At 44.8% G+C, this 19,430-nt stretch overlaps 1 protein-coding gene across 5 annotated transcripts in view; it reads right to left on the bottom strand.

Moving 5' to 3' along the window:
- Positions 1-19,430, bottom strand: part of LOC129706391 (chemokine-like protein TAFA-2) — a 198,585-nt gene that overhangs the window by 118,622 nt on the left and 60,533 nt on the right. For 2 of the 5 annotated variants that reach the window (XM_055650674.1, XM_055650673.1), the window contains one exon: positions 6,809-6,879. The exons of the other annotated variants lie outside the window; for them this stretch is intronic. The gene's annotated coding sequence lies outside the window, so the exon portion shown is untranslated. The remainder of the gene's footprint in view (positions 1-6,808; positions 6,880-19,430) is intronic. 5 annotated transcript variants of the gene reach the window in all.

The following is a 19,430-nucleotide window of genomic DNA, read 5'->3' as shown; positions in this document are numbered from 1 at the left end:
ACAGGTTTGTAGGTTGACACAAAATGCTGTAGCAACTCAACGGTACAGGCAGCATTTCTGTAGAGAAGGAATGGGTGACTTTTCAGGGCGAGACCCTTCTTCAGAGTCAGGGGAGAGGGCAACAAGATATGAAAGGGTACAAAGAGGAATCACAGAGGGGGAGCAGCAGGAGAATTGGCTTCAGTAAAATTGCAATTTGTCCCCAGTGTGTAGGGTAGTGTTGGTGTGCAGGGTGATCATTGGTCGGCGTGGACTCAGTGGGCTGAAAGGCCTGTTTCCACACTGTATCACTAAAGATTATAGTCTAAAGTCTAAAATGGTAAAATACATAGGGTTTCAGAGCAAGAACTGGGAACGTTACAGCCTTCTAGAGTTTTTTCTGCTATTAGTCAAAGCGTAGAAACATGCCCTTCAGCCCAACTTGCCTAGGCCAACCAAGATGCCCCATCTACACTAGTCCCTCTAAACCTTTCCCATGCATGTACCTGTCCAGATGTATTTTAAATGTTGCTATAATCACATATTTCACTTTCACAGATTTTCAGCATTTGTTTTCTTCTTCATCCAGATAATATTAACTGATTGTGTTTACCCTTCTCCAGGACCTGCTCCTGCCACCCACGTGTAAAGTCACAGTGATATACACTCCATAATGGTCACCAAGTTACATCATCCCTTTTGTCATGTAATTTCTCCTCCTCCAACCTGCACATAAACCTTTCTTGGTGTTCCCTCCTCCCCTCCCCCTTTACTCTGTATGCAGAAACTTGCCACACCTTTACATTTTCTCACGTCGTCCTGAAACATTGGGAGGAGACACTAGGAACTACAGATGCTGGAATCCTCAGCAAAACACAAAGTGCTGAAGTAACAGCAGGTCTGGCAGCATCTCTGGGAAAAAGGAATAGGTGTCGTGTTGGGTCGGGAACCATCTTCAGGCCTCCAGAGATGCTGCCTGACCCGTTAAGTTAGTGAAGTAATTTGTGCTTTGAGCCCAAAACATAAGCCCTGTTTCCTCCTTATCATATTCTGCTTAACCTGATGAATGTGCCCACTAATTTATTTTTTGTTTGTTTGAAGACTGATGGGTCTCCCAAACATTTAACATTTAACATTGGCAGGCTGACTGAAAAGCTTATATAGAACAGATGATGTTTAAGAAGGAACTGCTGATGCTGGAAAATCCAAGGTAGTCAAAAGTGCTGGAGAAACTCAGCGGGTGAGGCAGCATCTATGGAGCGAAGGAAATAGGCAACAGTCAGACTGAAGAAGGGTTTCGGCCCGAAAAGTTGCCTATTTCCTTCGCTCCATAGATGCTGCCTCACCCTCTGAGTTTCTCCAGCACTTTTGTCTCCCATAGAACAGATGATGTTCAGCATGAAATACATCAAGACAAGTATAGGGAACTACGTCAACCACTGTGCATGAAGATAGAACATAGAGCATAGGACATAGAACAGTAACAACACAGGAACGGCCCACAATGTCTGTGCCAAACGTGATCTCATCTGCTTGTACATGATCCGCCGATTCCTTGCACTTCCATGTGACTATCTAAAACACTCTTAAACACCACTAACCATATCTGCCTCCACCACCACCCCTGGCAGCATGTTCCATGTCAGCACTACCTTCCATGTAAAAAACTTGCCCCGCATATCTCCGTTAAACTTTCCCCCTCTCACCTCATAGCTATGGCCTGTAGTGTTGTACATGTCCACCCTGGGAAAAAGGTTCTGACCCCTATCTACTCTATGAATGCCTACAATTGTGCAGTGCCTGAAAACTGTAACTTCCAGGTTCAGGAGCAGCTTCTTCCCTACAGCCATCTGGCTATTAAACACTACAACCTCCAAATAAGTACTGAACTACGTTGACTTGGGGGCATTGGTTTTATCTTTTTCCACTATTATTGTTTGATTTTTTATATGCATATGTATGTGCGTATGTGCGTATACATACAGAATCTTTTCTTTGTTTATTATATTGTTTACAGAGTACTACATTCTGTTGCGCTGCTGCAAGTAAGAATGGAATTGTTCTGTCTAGCACATATGACAATAAAACACTCTTGACTCTTGACTACGTGCCCACAACAATTTCTTTAGTCAGAGGGGAGTGAATCTGTGGAATTTGTTGCCACAGACGACAAAGAATGGACCAACAATATTTAATGGTACTTTGTAACTTTGTTGTCACCCTGTGGCGACTCTTTTGTGTACTGTGTACGCAAAAACAATGAATTTTCACTGTGCCTTCATGGTACATGTGACAATAGAGTATCTACCTATCGATAGCAGCCATGATTGAATGGCGGAGTAGACTTGATGGGCCACATGGCCTCATTCTGCCCCTATAATTTATGAACTTATGAACTGCTTTTTTGCATCTGAAAATGTTCCACATGAGAGGGGAATTCCTTCCTTCCCCAATGACCCAGTGCAGATTCACGAATAATTGGCACTGGGAACAGTATTCGGAAGAGAGTTATTTTGTATAAATCAGGTAAATAGCTCCTTGCTGTGAAACGGGATTCCAGAAACCAGCACCAAAACCGCCCGGTTCCTGCTATGATGTTTAATATTGAGAGCAGACTGTGTTTAAAATGAATAAGTGAACCATGCAGCACTGTAATGGGTCATAAGGGACCAGGACGAACCCTGGACAAATTTCCACTGCTTGATTGAAGTCAGGAAGGCAATGGCTAAGATGGTCCAATTAACCTTAATGTATCCAAGCCTGGGAGAAGAGGAAATAGGCAGTGAGGTTTCTTGCTTCTGAAATTGCTGGAAGAAAGCAGTTTGTTTTTTGCTGGAGATTCCAGTGTATGCAGTCCCCCGTGACCCCTTCTTGCTTCTGAATCTTATTCATATGCTCAGAGTCTACGTGAGTGAAGAAAGGGTGAATAGCTCAGACTGTTCCCAAGCCTGCCGATCGCGAGTCGCCGAGCCTGGCCCCTGCTTTTCCCAAAGAGGGGAGAACTGGAGACGAGGGTGGAGGGTGTCTGCTACGGGGGCAGACGCCACAACAAGGCCAGTGAATGGAACCCGGGGTGTTACATTCCGCTCCCTCAAGGTCGGCTGCGGGAGGCACCCTCGGGGAATAAAGATTGAATGGTGGCCGGGCAAGGAGAGGGACGACGGTTCGCTGGAGGATCCGGACAGCTGCAATGGGGCTTCATGGTTAGCTGCTGCTGTGACTTTGAAAATGGCGACACGACCTGGCGATTCTTACATATGGTCGCAATGGACAATATCTAAACTGGGACTGTGCTTATATATATAGTAATAATTTACTGAACTGTGAACAGAAAAAGATTCTGTGTACCTCGGTACCTGTGATAATAGAGATCCATTGAACCTTTGTATCGATTTCCATGATCTTTTGAGTTTAGTTTAGAGATACAGTGTGGAAGCAAGCCTTTCGGCCCCGTACACTATCCCACACACTACGGACAATTTACAATATTTTACCAAAGCCAATTAACCTACAAACCTGTACGTCTTTGGAGTGTGGGAACAAATGAGACCACCCGGAGGCCGGGAGAATGTACAAATTCCGTACATCAGCAGCTGTAGATAGGAGCGAACCCTGGTCTCTGGCGCTGTAAAGCAGCAACACTATCACAGTGCCACCGTGCTGCCCATAGGTTATAAAAGTTATGTGTCTAATCTTACATAAATGGTACCATTTAACTCCCATCATCTGGTAAGCGATGGGCAGAGTCAGGGTTAAAATCCAGAGGCTCTTTTACAGCTGCATCGCCACCAGCATGATTTTAGGAACTGGACAACTGTTCAAGTCAGCAGAGCACCTCATTACAGTGTCCTATTTGGAACCCTGTCACTCAGACAGTAACCAGATGCAGTATTAATAGCATGCTAAGCATATGGAGCAGTGGAAGCCTGCTGAGCAGCCAGCGGTCATTTCAGAATGTTCCTTTGTGAGAATGGCAAGAGCAAAAACGTTCCTGCAGATGCGACCATGGAAAGTCAACACCCCTGCTTCCACAAACCCCACCGTTCCCCATCAGGCGGGTTTGACCTGGTCACGCCCGTGAATCCCTTGGTCTCGCCCTGAAACGTCACCTACACATGTTCTCCTGGGATCATTGCAAAGTGGGACACAACATCCAGGAGAGAAGGTTATCTGTAGAGAAACAGGCCCTTTGGCCCACCGTCCACTCTGACCAGCGATCACCTCATACGCTAACACCAACCTACACACAAGGAACAATTTACAATTATATCAAAGTCGATTAATCTACAAACCCACACGTCTTTGGAATGTGGGAGGAAACCAGAGCATTCGGAGAAAACTCAGGTGGTCACAGGGAGAACGTACATACTCCGTACGGACAGCACCCGTAGTTAGGATTGAACTCAGGTCTCTGGCACTGTGAGGCAGCAACTCTATTGCAGTGCCACTGTGCCGCCCCTGTCGTACTTTGTTTGATCAATGTTATTAATCAAGACCATGGTGGGGACATTGTTTTTGGTCTGACCATCCAAATTCAATCAAAATAAAAGAATGAAAGCTCTTTTCTTTCTCCTCATGTACGATCAAGACAAGCATCATCTGAGTGCACTTCAAGGAAAATCAAACCTCAGGCTTGAGCTCACATTGATAAACTACTGAAGGGTTTTCATCCAAACACTTGATGTGTCTGTGTGTCCCAATTGAGCCCGGGCAATCTGTTGCCGTGGAGCTCAAATGTGGCAGAAGCTGCCTGTCTTTGGACGCCACACTACATTTGATTGAAGATCACAGTCAGCTTGATTACCCTTTAATGTGTCGCATCGGCAACGCTCTCTGTTCGAGACCACGTACTGAAGTGCAGACGTCTCGTCTACTCAATTAGGGCTCACGCAGAGAGGTGTGTGGGGATGGATGGGCTACCTCACCTTGCCCTTCTCCCTGTGGGGAAGACCACGACTCTGCTGTCAGCTCCTCCAGCGTGGCAGAAAGGCAAGGTTCAGAAATCTATCTCTGGGAAGGCATGCATTCAAAGCCACGTCCCATTATTCCAGGACAACGAAAAACTATAGTCATCCTTCAGTCTTTAGAGATACAGAATGGAAACAGGCCTTTCGGCCCACCGAGTCCACGCCAACCAGCAATCACTCCATACCACTAGCTCTATCCTACATTTCTCCGGACTTTAGACATTTAGACTTTCGAGAAGCTATGCAGAAACAGGCCCTTTGGCCGACAGAGTCTGTGCCGACCAGCGATCACCCCGTACACTCGCACTATCCTACATACTAGGGACAATTTACAATTTCACCAAAGCCTATTAACCTACAAACCTGTACATCTTTGGAATGAGGGAGGATACCAGAGCACCCGGAGAAAACCCACGTGGTCATATGGAGCACGTGCGAACTCTCTACAGATAGCACCAGTAGTCAGGATCGAACCCATGCATCTGGCGCTGTAAGGTGCCAACTCTACTGTTGCACCATCATGCCACCCAGTCATTTTTGTAATCTTTCTTTGCACGTTATGTGATTTCCCCATTCTCTCTATCTTTCCTCGTCTCCCTGCTACTTAGTTCTTCTACCTCGATGTCTCAGCTTATCTATGGCTGTGGTTCCAAAATGGGTGATGTTCTGTGGCGCTGCTGGTAGAGTGGCTGCCTCACAGCGCCAGACACCCGGGTTTGAACCTGACTACTAGTGCTGTCTGTACAGAGTTTGTACAGACCTCCCCGTGACCTGTGTGAGTTTTCCCCAGTTTCCTCTCACACTCCAAAGAAGTTTGTAGGTTAATTGGCTTCGATAAAAAAACTGTAAATTGTCCTTATTGTGTGTAGGATAGTGTAAGTGTGCGGGGATCGCTGGTCAGCGTGGACCCGGTGGGCCGAAGGGCCTGTTTCCGCACTGTAACTCTAAACTAAACCAAACAGCCAAGTAAAAGCACAGTGCAGGTGCCACACCGTCTCCTTTTGTCGTAATTTATTATCTTTTGAATTGCATCCCCTTCTGGCTCTGGCTTACTGGATAAAAGAACACTGCCTCGGAATTTTTAATCTGTAATGACAGCAAAACAGGCCACGCTTTGCCACCACTGGATCATGACAGCAATATCTATACAACTAAAAGTCTCATTTGGCCCACTTCCTGTCTGCGCTGTATATTGATTTTAGAAAAAACGCTACCATATATCGCTATGATTTTTGGCCATCTTACTCACGGTCCTCCTCCGCCAAAGCAGCCCTGAGGATTGTTACAACCAATGAAAAATAAAAAATGGGCGCTATAGGAGGCAACCTGGGAACTGCAGGTCTTTTGGCCCACCGTGTCTGCGGCGACCAGCAATCACCCCGTACACTAGCACCATCCGACACACTAGGGACAATTCACAATTTACCGAAGCACTTAATCTACAAACCTGCACGTCTTTGCAGTGTGGGGCAGGCGAGCTGACCTACCTGGGCGCTAAAGTCAGTCCCGGGCAGGTTTGCTGCAACATCTTTCACAAAACATGGGGGGGGGGATTGTCCCCCCATCTCTCAAAACATGGGGGGGGGGACAGGACCCCCGTCATGATGGGCCCCGCGATCGGCGCACTTCTTCTCCGCAAATGATCGCAGGCAGCTCCGCGATTAGATGTTAAAGAAGACTCTACTTAGACTTCAACAAGCTGACATTAGTGACTTTTCATTTAATTTGTTCAGGAACGACAAAGTTCAAGTCCTCAACTTCAGCCTCACGATCTCATATCTCACATTAAAAGAGGTTGAAATTTAATGAATTTGAAAAGTCCATGCAGGTTAATTTTCATGAATTCTGACTTTAGATCTTACCTTCCAGTTCCAGTAGCTTCACAATGTTTCACTGGTCCCACGACTTGATGTGGGCTCCCTGCCTAGCTAGCCTGAAACAAAGCGCGTGATTGGTCAATTCCCATCCGACTCAATGACAATTACTACTTGGAAAATTGGAGGTTTTTCTCATATTTTTAAAATATGTGCAGGTTTTGTTCTTGATGAATTTCAGGAATGATTTCTATAGTATTTTTACACAATATGTTGTAAATACAGGTAGATACGTGATTTGGGTCACAAAATGACACGAAAAAGCACCTCGGCCCACAGTCCATATGCTATCCACAAGGATCAGATATACCATACTTAGGTACAATCAGTGCAATGAAGTACAATATGTCGAGCAGAGGGAAGATACAGAGTTCTCAGGATTGTAGCGCGTAAGTTACTTAGACGGTCCTCAGTCTAATATCTAAATGAGGTAGACATTAATCAGACAGATCCTTAGCTAATGGAAGGGTCATTCCTGAAGAAGTCTGATAATAGATGGTATCATGAGTCTGCTGGTGCTGCTCTCAAACTTCTATACCTTCTGCTGGACAGGTGCAGAGAAAGAAGGAATGACTAGGGTGCGATTATGTTGGCTGCTTTTTCAAGACAGCTTGAAGTGTAGATGGAGTCAATGGTGGGAAGTCCGGTCTGTGTGATGGACTGGGCTACATCTACAACTCTCTGCAATTTCTTGCCATCTTGTGCAGAGCTGCTCCCAAACCAAGATGGTCCTTCAGTCTCCTAAGGAAGTAGAGGCTTTAGTGTGCATTTTTGGCTATCGCTTCAATGATCCCTCGCTGACCAGTAATCACCCATGCACTAGTTCTATCCTACACACTAGGGACAATTTACAGAAGCCAATTTACCAATAATCCTGCACGTTTTTGGATTGTGGAATGAAACCAGAACACATGGAGAAAACCCACGTTGTCCCAATGAGAACATGCAAAGTCTACATAAGCTGCACCCATAGTCAGGATCAAAACCGGGTCTATGTCACCGTAAGGCAGCATCTCCACCACTGTGCTGCCCTATATATTTTTTTAGGGCAGCATAAAAATGCACACCAGCGTCTCTAGTTCCTTAGGAGACTGAGGAGACATCTTGGTTTGGGAACAGTCCTGCACAAGACCGTAAGAAATTGCAGCGAGTTGTAGATGCAGCCCAGTCCATCACACAGACTAGACGTCCCATTGACTCCATCTACACTTCAAGCTGCCTTTTGAAAAGCACCTAACATAATCAGACTTGTCCCACAGCAGTCATTCCTACTTCTCTGCGACCATCCAGCAGATGGTACAGAAGCTTGAAAGCACACACCACCAGACCCATGAACAGCTTATTACCATCTGTTATCAGGTTTCTGAATGGTCCATCCATACGCTGGGGCACTGTCTAACCGCTTGAGAATATTAGACTGAGGACCGTCTAAGTAACCTATGGGCCTGTCCCACTTAGGCAACTTTTTAGGCGACTGCAGGAGACAATGCAGTCGCCACATGTTCGCGGGTGGTTGCCGGGGAGTCGCCTTCATGGTTGGGAGGAGTTCCCGCATTCTGGGAACTAGTCGTGGCCTCATTAAGGTCCCCGTGAATTTTTCAACATGTTGAAAAATTAGTGGCGACTAGAATGAAGCCGCCATGGAGAGTTGCGAGAATTCACGAGCCATAGGTGGGTCGCCAGGGGGTCCTAGTGGGAGGTTCTGCGGTTCTCGTAGGTTGTAGCCGGTGCTGACCGGTGAATTTCATTGGCTCATTGGAAAAAAAAAGTAAGCAGTAGTTTTTCAGAACCATGGATAACCGACCAGTAATGTTAAATATCCGTGTAGCTTCACAGCCGTGTATCTCTGGCTTCTTAAAAGTTGTCTCCGCTCTTTCTCCCCCTCTACTAAAGGACTTACTGTACACTGTGCTTTAGCCGTCTCTTTACATCACCAACCTTCCTCTTCATCGCGGTGTGTGTCTGTTTCACCTTGGCTTTGCACCATGTGAATTTTTTAGACAGCTCTCCCCCCCGCTTGCCCTGTCCCCTGCCTGCATAACGGGCTGGTGAAGGAAGCGATGTGTGTGTGTGTGTGTGTGTGTGTTTCACTCTGACAGTCGCCGTTTCAGTTGCCGGTTTTTCAGACGACTGCCGGCAACTTGACATTCGGCTGCAGTCCGTTGAAAAATCGCCTAAGTGGGACAGGCCCATTATGTGCGACAATCTCACTTCCCACTTTATCATTCATTTTTTAAGCCTGTTTGAGTCTCCCTGTATCTTGATGGTCATGAACATTTTTGCTGTTTTCCTGAGATGGATGTCAAACACAAATTTTCATTAATTCTTGAACCATCAAATCCTATTATTCTCAAATAAATCTGGCTGTTACGTGTCATTACAAGTGACGTAATCTATCAAGCGCTTCATATATTTCATAACAGCACATTTGCAGCTTCCTGTGCATTACATTTTGAACCATAGCGAAAGGAAAGCTGTGGAAAGTGCAAGGTATGACTGGGTCAAATTACCATGCAGGCAATAACATACAAAAGTCATTGTGTTCTTTGAAGTACCGTGGCATAAAATGGATCTTGGTCCTAAGAATGCGATCCTGGTTGCAAATGCTAAACATACCATTGAGTAATTCAGCGGTTTTGCTCCCTGCCTCTGCAATTCACGGTGGTGCAGCGGCAGAGTTGCTGCCTTGCAGTGCCAGAGATGCGGGTTTGATCCTGACTATGGGTACTGCCTGTATGGAGTTTGCACGTTCTCACCGTGACCTCGTGGGCTTTCCCCGCGTGTTCCGGTTTCCTCCCACACTTCAAAAATGGTTGATTGATTGAAAGATACAGCAAAGAAAAAGGCCCTCCTGCCCACTGAATCTACTCTCACCATTCACATTTCTTCTCTGTTTATCCCACTTTCTCAACTACGCATTAGGAGCAATTTACAGAGGCCAATTAACCTACAAACCCACAAGTTTTTGGGATAAGGGAGGAAACCGGAGCACCCAAAGGAAACTCACGTGGTCACAGGGAGAATGTGCTAACTCCACACAGACAGCATCCGGAGTCAAGATCGAACCCGGGTCTCTGGCATTGCAAGCAAGCGGCTATACCAGCAGTGCCATTGTGCCGCCCTTCACCACTTGGATTAGTAATGTCAGTAAAATATATTCCTTGCTCAATGCAAAAAGATGAGCAAGAGCATTCTTTGAAATTTGTGCTTTTGAGTGATATAATTCTGTTTGTTCAGCATAAACATAAAATGCTAAACATTTATTCATTTGCTTGTCAGTGAGGAATGGAGACATTTTTGTCAAAGGAGAGAAATTAAAGTAAATATTGCATTTTGGTGGGCGTGAGCTACTCCCACGTGTCTCTGGGGGCCCACTGAGAAATAACGTTGCAAAACAAGGTAACAAATGTGCTAGAGAATTAGCCCAGAGTGTGAGGTTCCATAACGGAGTGCAACCCACCATGAGCACCCTAATCCAGAACATCATTTGGACAGGGTGGCACTGTGGCGCAGCAGTAGAGACTCGGGTTCGATCCTGACTCTGGGTGCTGTCTTTACGGAGTTTGCACGTTCTCCAGATGCTCCAGTTTCTTCCCACATTCCAAAGACGTGCAGGTTTGTAGGATAATTGGCCCTCTATAAATTGTCCCCAGTGTGTAGGCTGAAACTAGTGTAAAGGGTGATTGCTGTTTGACGTGGGCTCAGTACAAACCCCGCACAGACAGCACGCGTAGTCGGGATCAAACTCGGATCTCCGGCGCTGCAAGCGCTGTAAGGCAGCAACTCCACCGCTGCGCCGCCGTGACCGTCCATGATGTATCTCTGAAACTAAACTAAACTAAAGATTGGCATTTAACACTTTCAGTGAAAATTCCCAACACTCCAGAAAAATGAATCTCTAATCCACTCGGACAGGATGAGGGACCTAATTCACCAGAGTATTTTAATGGTGGCTATGCCAGGGATAAGATGGAAGGCAAAAGATTTAGCACCGAACACTGCAGTGAGATTGTTTCTAAGGATGTTATACCAGGTTGATAATGTGGACTAGCAATAATAGTAAAATATATTTCTTGCTTAATGTCCACAGAATAGGAAGAGTTGGTGCAGTAATTGTAATACAAGTATATCACCGATTTTCCAGGAAACTGATGGATACGCACCTCCTTTAATCCGGACGAAATTACGAGAGCGTTGTATGTGGTAAACGCTCTTTCGGGACTTGTGCCTCTATCCTGAAAGAATTAATCGGTTACTTCTTTGTTAATTGTAAATTCTTTATTTAAGTTTCCAGCATGGAAACTTTTCATGGTGCTTTAGAGATAAGGGAGGGGTATAATTAGTGAGTCAGAGGTATAAAAACATCGCGGAGCTACGGGTCTGTGGAGCGGCCAGCTGCGGGCGGCGGCGCTGACTTCAACATCAGGAGCCTGGGATCTCTCGATGAGATCGCCAGTGGTGGAGCTCCAACCTTCGCGGCCTTGTCGGCTTTGGAAGCCGCGGTCTCCGGTAAGGAAGCGGCCGTTCCAGGTGTCCCTAGCCACTGAGAGGACTCTCCCGACGCCGGAGCAGCATCTCCCGGCGAGAACGGCCTTGAACATCGGGCCTCCATAGAGGCAACTGTGGAAGCCTCAATTGGCCCGACTATGGGTGAACTGGGGATGGGGACTGGACATTGTGCCTTCCCCCATAATGGTAACCATTGTGGGGGGATGCTTCTATGTTAAAGATCCTTATTGTTCCGTTTCCAATATGGCTGCCGGAAGGGAGAGTGAACGCTGGCGGGATTAGCTGCCGCTGCTCTCTCTTTGAATTGTGTCTTTGAATTGTGTATTGTTGATGTCTTTACTATTTTTTTTTTTTTTTTTTGTCGTTATTTTTTTGTTTTGTTTCATTCCGTTTACATGTTTTGTATTCTGTTTACTAAATTTTGTAAGGTGTCCTTGAGAGTCTTGAAAGGCGCCCATAAATAAAATTTATTATTATTATTATTATTATATTGTCAAATTATTAATGTGATCTCCGTTGGTCTGGCAAAATGGATAATGCGGCAAGGCTCTGGAACCAAGGGTGCCGGAAAATCGATGGTCTACCTGTAGTAAGAGTTGTAAAAAACTCTAACCCAAACCCACCAGACACCGAGCACTAGCCAAAGACTCACACAATCTCATTTTCTGTGGCAGTACCATGGCAGCATCTTTTTGAAGTGAATTGAATTGAAAGATACAGCACGGAAACTGGTTCTTCAGCCCACCGAGCTTACGCCGACCAGCGATCATCTGTTCACACTCGTTCTATGTTAATCCCACTTTCACATCCGTCCTCTTCGCACATGGGGCAAATTTACAGAAGGCCAATTAACCTACAGATCTGCACATCTTTGCAATGTGGGGGGGAAACTTGAGCACTCAGAGAAAACCCACGTGGTCACAGGGAGAACGTGCAACTTCCACACAGAGAGCACCCGAGGTCAGGATCGAACCCAGGTCTGTGGAGCTGTGAGGCTCCAGCTTTACCAGCTGCACCACTGTGCCATCTTCTGTTCTGCCACTGGTGAAAAAGTCATTAACATCTCATAGCAACACTCAACTAGCCCAAACGCTTCTGGGTGAAATAAAATTACATAATGTCTTAAAAACAGCAATACAAAGAAGAATCTAATTATTTGAGCTTATTTTTTGAGAGGTGATAAAATGTTATCGTTCTTTAATGTAAGCATTATCGTATTTCACATGAAGCTTTCTTTATTGCTATCTCACCTAAATTATCTGGAGCAAATTTCAAGTTCCTGAATAGTTTATGATTCTCAACCGTCGCCAATTATGTAACACAAAATGTTGCTTCACTCTGCTTGCAATAAATTTATTTGAAACAATGCCTCATGTCTGCCCACATTTACAATAAAAAATATTTTTTTAACTAGCTTTATTAAACATAAGATTAGGGACCCTCTTTATTTGATATATGTTGTAAAATGTCACATTATGATGAAGTATTGAAATTATTTTTCAGCAATTGGTGATTTTTAAAATGTGAGGGAAAGGTTGAATGAAGGACATTGTGTAGGTTAATTCTTTTTTTCCTCTGTAACCCTTTTTTCAGTCAGTTGCAATCTAACCTGAATGTTTAGCACCTTATCACTTCTGTGTGTAACAAACAGAATTATATCACTGTGGAAACAATATCAAGGCTACAACTGGTTATCTCTGCATTGTAAACCTCAAGGAATTGAGGGTAGATTTACATTACATCTTAGTGGAACTGCAGTAAACGGATCAATTCCAAGAAAATTCAGAAACATGGCATGCATTGCTTATTGTCATGTGGTCCGAGTCCTAATTTCAATACCAGTGGAGTTTTGAATTAAGTTGAATTTTGGTGAAGGTCACACTCGAATACTGAGTCCAATACTAGTCCTTACATTTTTGGAAAGGTTCCAGAGAGGATGCAGAGAAAAAAAACACGAAAATGGTTCTAGGATCAAGTGATTTCACCTCTGGGAGGAGAAACTAGACTCCTTGGGTTAAAAAAAAGTTCAGGTGGAGCTTAAAGGGTCAGACAGCACCTGCAGGGAGAATTGGACAGATGAAGAGTCCTGACCCGAAACATCATCTGTCCATTCCCTTCACAGATGCTGCCTGACCCGCTGAGTTCATCCAGCATTTTGTTTTTTGCTCAAAATTCCAGCATCTGCAACCTCTTGTAACGCCACTCTATTCCTTGAAGCAAGCACATTTGATGTAGGCATACAAGATCATAATGGGTTTTGGTCAGATAGTGGATGCGTCAAGGATTAAGCTGAATTAGATGGGCAAATGATTCATGGGAAATGAAACAAAAATGGTTTCATGCTAGGAATTTGTGTCTAGAACTTACTGTGAGTTAACAGCAAGGAAATAGTGTCATTCATCGCTTTCAATGGAAAGAAAAGATATGAAATGTGGGCTAACTCAACGGGTCATGCAGCAACTCTGGAGAACATGGATACCTGACATTTCGGGTGACATCTGAGGAGGGGTCTCGATCCAAAATGTCACCTATCCATGATCTGCAGAAATGCCGTCAGATTCACTGAATTACTCCAGACCCTTCCTCGGAGGCTTCTAGCCTCCTCAACCTCCCCCTATAGCTCAAGCCCTCGAGTCCTGGCAACATCCTTGTAAATCTTCTCTGCACCCTTTGCAGATTGACAACATCTTTCCTATAACATGGTGACCAAAACTGAACACAAAACTCGAAATGTGGCCTCACCAACATTTTATATAACTGCAACATGACCTCCCAACTTCTACACTCAATGTCTCACCTACCAGGGTACATATAAGCTTGATCAAGCTGTATGTCTGGTGAGTCGTGTTCCCTCTGAACTAGAATACTGTTGTAGGAGGGCGTTTGGTGATGGGAATCCCATTGAATGAAAATTAGAGGTGCATTGGTTCTCTTTCATGTCGGGATTTATTGTGCATATATCATCGGAGAGATGGGCCAACAGGTAAACACTCCGATGGGAGAATGGTAAACCATTGCCCTTGTCTTTCTTCATGCAGTAAATCCCACAGGATCCCCTCCGTCACAAACAATCCTAGTCAGAATTTATTCCAGGACTCTTTCACTGTCATTTGGTCTAAATCCTGTCTTTTTGTAGCCAACTACATTGCAAGAGTGTTTTCATCAAAGGACAAGGCAACCCAGTGGTGCAATGGTAGAGATGCTGCTTTGCAGCGCCAGAGACCTGCGTTCGATTCTGACTATGGGTGCAGCTGTACGGAGTTCTCCCCGTGTATATACACGTAAGAATGTAATTGTTCTATCTGGGACATATGACAATAAAACACTCTTGGCTCTTTTCTCCGGGTGCTCCAGTTTCCTCACACACTCCAAAGATGTGCAGGTTTGTAGGTTAATTGGCTTCTGTAAATTGTCCCTAGTGGGTACAATTAATGTACGGGGTGATCGTTGGTCAGTGCAGACTCGATGGGCCGATCGGCCTGCTTCCACACGGTATCTCTAAACTAAACTTCCAATGGCTCAAGATGATGGCTCACGAACAATTTCTCAAGATTATTAAGATGGGTTCAAGAAATGCTGACCTCTCCAACAAAACTCCTATTCCATAAATGAAGCAGGCTGTGAAGGTTTCCTATGGGTGTTTGGATGGTTTGGTAGGAAAGGAATTAGTAGGCCTATTGGCCCAGAAATATGGTTTGAAATCAGAAAGGGCAACTCAAAAAACAATAATTAATTAAGTCTGGAATGAAGAAATAGTGACTGTGATGTTACAGATGGTTGTTTTAGAACCCATCTGGGAAAATATATCTGTCCTCCTTACCTAATCTGCTCTGTATGTGACTCCACATCCACCAATGTGGTTGACTCTTGACTATAGTAACTTTAATTTTAATTCAGTGTGAGTCCCATCATGAAATACTCTCCATAGTTAAGAATCAACTATCTTCTGAAATGGCCAACTGAGCATTCACAATAGGGTGAGGTGCAGCACAGTAAATGGAAGCTTTCCCAGTCACAATCCCATCCTGTGAACAAATGGCCATGTGCATGGAAATCAAGGGAATAAGGAGTGAGTTTGTGAGACTGTGAGCCTGCGTGACTGTAAGACTGTGTGACTGCAAGACTGCAGCCTCTGTGATTACACGACCGCGAGTTTGCAAATCTGGGTGACTGCAGGTCTGCAACTACATGACTGCAAGTCTGCATGTCTGTGTGACTGCGTGACCGCAAGTCTGCATGACTGCGAGAATCCATGGCGGTTCTTCCTTCCATTTCCCCACCACAGCACTCAGGTACTCTGAAAGCAACATGCCATCTGTTTAACGCTCCTGTGCAGCATATTAAACAAATACTGCATTTGTATGCAGTGCAGCAACCCACCACTGCTCTCAGCTTTACTCCTGAGGAATGTCGTGCGCTCTCGTACAAGTCTCCCTCTCTCCAACCCCAGCATTTTCCAGCAAACAGCCTGCTTGTCCATGAAAGAGACAGACTTCCAGCAGTTAGCCTGCAATTGCTAACCTGACGCCATTCTGTCATGGTCACGCAATCCCTTGCTTAGCTTTGCAAAATCCATTTCAAAACACAAGTGCACGGCTTCTTTATAAATCGTGCATGTCAACTGGAAACCCATGCTAATTTATTATATACAGCTCAAGCTCAATGCACAAATGTGTCAGTATGAAAATGTGGGAAATATTCATGGTTTGCATGACGTTTGGCCGTAGGACATGAAATAATTGCATTTTTGCACTTTCATCAAGGAGCAAGTTAACTTATGCAGAATTCATAAGACCTGCAGATGTTAAGTCATTTTTCTTTCCATGCAATTAAATTTTCATTTTATTTGTTATGTGGATCGGAAACTGCCAACGTTCTTCCCCGTGTTCATATTCGTTGAACACCAACGTTTGGCAATTCAAAATCAAGCTTCCTTCTATTCGCACAATACTCAACTATTGAGTTGAGTTTGAGTTTAGTTTATTGGAAGGTGCACAGGGAAAAACTTTGGTTGCGGGCTAACCAGTCAGCAGAAAGACAACATAAGATTACAATCGAGCCATCCGCCGTGTATAGATGCATGATAAAGGGAATAATGTTTAGTGCAAGATAATGTCCAGTAAAGTCCGATTAAAGATTGTCCCAGAGTCTCCAATGAGGTAGATGGTAGCTCATGATTGCTCTCTAATTGTTGGTAGGATGGTCCAGTTGCCTGATAACAGCTGGGAAGAAACTGTCCCTGAATCTGGAGGTGTGAGTTGTCACACATTTGTATCTTTTACCTGATGGGAGAGGCGGGAAGAGGGAGTGGCCAGGGAGCGACTCGTCCTTGATTATGCTGGTGGCCTTGCTGAAGCAGCACGAGGTTTAAATGGAGTCAATGGAAGGGAGGTTGGTTTGTGTGATGGTCTGGACTTCGTCCACAATTCGCAGCAATTTATTGCGGTCTTGGATGGAGCTGTTCCCAAACCATGCTGTGATGCATCCCGATAAAATACTTTCTATGGCGCATCAGTAGAAGTTGGTGAGATTTTCTGGAGACTTTAAGGCTGATGTGAGAATGTGATGGAGTCCTAGACTGCCAGAGATGCTGCCTTTCACATGAAGTGTTAAAACAAAGCACCGCCCGCTCACACCAGTAAATGTAGAGGGTTTTGTGGCACGATTTCAGAGTACGAGAATTCAGGACAAAAAAAAATACAGATGTTAACTTATACAGAGGTGGCGCAGCAGTAGAGTTGCTGCATAATAGCGCCAGAGTCCATGGTTTGATCCTGACTACAGGTGCTGATTGGAGGGAGTTTGTATGTGCTCCCTGTGACTGTGTGGGTTTTCTCCAGGTGCTCCAGTTTCCTCCTACATTCCAAAGACGTGCAGGATTGTAGGTTAATTGTCCCTAGTGTGTCGGATAGTACTAGTTTATGGGTATTCGCTGGTCGGCACGGACACCGTGGGCCAAAGGGCCTGTTTTCAAGCTTTATCTTTAAAAATGTGAAAAATCCAAGACAGAAACAGAGGAGGCAAGAAGTGCTCGGCAGGTCACAGCATTTGTGGGGAGGGAATTTTTACTGGTACCTCCAGTACTGAAATCTCAAATCCGTTTCTCTCTCCGAAGATGCTGCTTAACCTGCTGAGAATGTGTAAACTCCTCTGTTTTTGTTGTGCTGTAGACAATATTTTCTTTTCAACCAAGTGGTGGCACAGTTGATAGAGCTATGTTCCATCTATGTTCCCCAATAAATGAGAATGGCATAGTGGTGGAGCTGCTGCCTCACAGCGCCAGAGACCCCGGTTTGATCCTGCCTTTGGGTGCAGTCTGAGTGGAAATTGCACTTTTCCCCTGACCACGTGGGTTTCCTCTGGGTGCTTCTGTGTTCACCCACATCCCAAAGACATGTGGGTTTGTAGGTTTGTAGGTTTGTAGGTTAATTGGCCTCTGTAAATTGCCCCTAGTGTGAGTGTAGGGAGTGGATGAGAAAGTAGAATAACATAGAACTATTGTGAATGGGTAATTGATTTTCTGCATGGACTAGGTGTGCCAAAGGGCTGTTTCCATCTTGCATCTTTCCATCAAGCAAAGATTCAAAGGAGGTTATAAAGCAATTATTACAATGCTGACACATGAATATACCACTGTGTAAAATTGTCTGCTGTGCTTCCTATGTGACTTGAGTGGTTATGCTTCTAAAGGCATAAAATGGTTACATTAATGCATTTTTTAAATATATACAATCAAACACCTGAGGGGTGTTGGCCAGAGGACACAGGTTTAAGGTGAGGAGGTGAGGGAGGAAAGATTTAGTGGAAACCTGAGGGGTAACTTTTTTTTTACACCAAGGGTGATGGAACGAGCTGCCGGAGGAGGTAGTTGAGGCAGGTACTATCACAATGTTCAAGAAATATTTAGACAGGTACATAGATAGGGTAGGTTTAGAGGGATATGGGCCTAAGCAGGTTTAGATGGGACATGTTGGTCGGTGTGGGCAGGTTGGGCCGAAGGGCCCGTTTCCACAGTGTGGGACTATGACTCTATACAAACCTCTAGTAGCCACAATGAAGACAATAAACAAAACTTGCTCTGCCTTCACAGAGTTCCATCATTGTGCCTGCCATCAAGCTGTATTTCTCCATCACAAAATGTTCAGTCAATGTTACCCAGATTAGAACTAAATGTACAACAAATGTGACAGACTACATAATTATTAAAAACAAACATCAGGCCAATTGGTGGTTTATGCCCTATTTGGAACCTACACTCAAAAAAAATTATGTTGGGTGTTGTTCGTTGCCAGGACATTGCGTCAGATTTCTACGTTCAAGTCAAAATCAAGTACAACACAAGAACTAACATTTCAATGTAGTACTGAGGGAATGCTGTAGTCTCCTCTGGTACCAACGTTCAGAAGAGATATTAAACTTAAGTGCTATTCAGCTGAGAATATTAGGCATATAACCCACACCACATATCTAAACATACAAACCTATAAGGGCACTCCAATGCAGTTCTCGACGACCATAGCACCATTACTAATAGAGATTTAAATCTCAGGTAGACATGAAAGATCCATTTGCATTGCTTTGAAGAAAGGCAGGTTGGCCAATATTCACCTCGTTCAACCTAGCTCAATATCTCTGTTTCTTTAGACTTGGACATTAGGGATACAGCACGGAAATAGGCCCTTTGACCCACGGAGTCCGCGCCAACCAGTAATCACCCCTTACACTAACCCACACACTTTAGGGACAATTTTACAACTTACCAAAACAAATGAACCTAAAAACCTGCACGTCTTCGGAATGTAGGAGGAAACCGAAGCACCCGGATAAAACCCACACAGCCAGAGGGAGAATGTATAAACTGTGAACAGACAGCACACAGAGACAGGATTGAACCCGAGCCTCTGGAGCTCTACAGCTGCATCACTGTGCTGCCACACTCTCCACAGACGCCGCTTAACCTGCTGAACATTTACAGTAGCCAACGAACCTGTAAACCCATATGGGATGTGGAAGGAAATCCACGCAGTCACAGGAAGAACGTGCAAGCTCCACATTGACAGTACCGGTGGTCAGGTTTGAACCTGGATCACTGGAGCTGTGA

Source organism: Leucoraja erinacea, chromosome 19 (genome assembly GCF_028641065.1).
Source record: "Leucoraja erinacea ecotype New England chromosome 19, Leri_hhj_1, whole genome shotgun sequence".
Classification (NCBI taxonomy): Eukaryota; Metazoa; Chordata; class Chondrichthyes; order Rajiformes; family Rajidae; genus Leucoraja; species Leucoraja erinaceus.
The sequence above is the reverse complement of the archived record's forward strand: the minus strand, read 5'-3'. Positions and strand labels throughout refer to the sequence as shown.